Source organism: Hyaena hyaena, unplaced genomic scaffold, assembly GCF_003009895.1.
Source record: "Hyaena hyaena isolate Hyena2069 unplaced genomic scaffold, ASM300989v1 scaffold_736, whole genome shotgun sequence".
Classification (NCBI taxonomy): Eukaryota; Metazoa; Chordata; class Mammalia; order Carnivora; family Hyaenidae; genus Hyaena; species Hyaena hyaena.
The window spans coordinates 380,170-381,652 of record NW_024081372.1 but is presented as its reverse complement, the minus strand read 5'-3'; the positions used below and the strand labels follow the sequence as shown (position 1 = coordinate 381,652).

The window sequence follows — 1,483 nt, the reverse complement described above, 5'->3', positions numbered from 1 at the left end:
CACAGTGAATAACTAAGAGCTCAACTGCTTTCAATAAATTAGGATCATATTGAATTTTTATAATCTACTATTATTCTATATTATAGTTTTAAATAATTGTGGCATACATACAATGACTGTAGAGCTTGTTATTTATCCTATGTTATTTTATAACTATTATACAATATAAAAATAATGAAAGTAAAACATATTTGAACATAATTTTAAACTTTTAAAAGATTAATAATTATACTGTGAAAAATGGAAGTGTTCTACTACTTTAGAATATAAAGTTGGAACCTCACAAATGACCTGAAATCTACAAGTCAGAAAATGAGGTATGTTTTTTTTTTTCATGTGAGCATATTCATGTAGCTAATACATTTTGTACCTTTAAATTTTTTTTATTTCTATTTTGGGGGGTGGAGGAAATATTTTTAAAACAATTTTAAAGTTTCTTCCTTTCTTTTTGAGAGACAGAGCAAGCACAAGCAAAGGAGGGACAGAGAGGAAGGAGACAGAGAATCTGAAGCTGGCTCCAGGCTCTGAGCTGTCAGCACAGACGCAGGGCTTGAACACACTAAGGATGAGATCGTGACCTGAGCCTATGTCTGATGCTCAACCAACTGAGCCACCCAGGCCAGTGCCCCTATTTTTTTTTTAACAAATATATCAAAGAATCATGCCATGCAGCCAGCATTGGATGAAATCTTGGGCCACAAGTCTCCACACTCCATTGCAACTCATCCCGTGATAGCAGAACCTTTCATTTCTCTTTTTATGTTTACTGTCCCTCACACTTTATTCAAAACAGAGAAGCAGGGCATCTTTTCTCTGGTATGACTTTTCCTGTTGAATTACCACTGCTGGCTATACCTTCTTTCTAAACTCTGGTTTGCCTTTCTTCACTATGACCATCACCATGTCACTTGCACCAGCAGCAGGAAGTCTGTTCAGTTGTCCTCAATCCCTGTCACAGAGATGATACACAGATTTTTGGCTCCTGTACTGTCAGCAGAGTTGATCATGGCTCCTACGGGAAGACTTAGGGAAATCCAGAATTTCATACTACCTGCCATGGCCTTGCTTAGACATCTTGAATGCAGGAAAGAGACAGAAAAAAAAGCTGTAGTTTTTTTTTGTCTTAAATAAATACATTAGTCATTGAAGTAAAGTTGAGGACCACATTTTTTTGTAGTAAATATTTTTGTGTTTTTAGATCTGCCAGTAAAATCTGGAGAAATTTAAGTTATTATATAACCTATAGCAAATGCATATGATTTTTGGGGGGCACAGTTATTTGAGACTTTTAGGTAAAAAATGTTATGAATTGCTGTTTTTCATTCAATATCATGACTTCTTTAATATTAAGATAATCATGGGATCAGAGGAACTAAAAACAGAAAAGCTCTGATATTCTTTTTAGAATTATTTTATTTTTTTCATCATGATAAGTGTACTCTCTAGTCCCCATCCCTTATTTCACCCATCCTCTCACCCAACT

General features: G+C 34.8%; 1 pseudogene; it reads right to left on the bottom strand.

Moving 5' to 3' along the window:
* Nucleotides 1-659: 659 nt before the first annotated feature.
* On the bottom strand, nucleotides 660-1,058 carry LOC120220938 (annotated as a pseudogene).
* Between the last annotated feature and the right edge of the window lie 425 nt (nucleotides 1,059-1,483).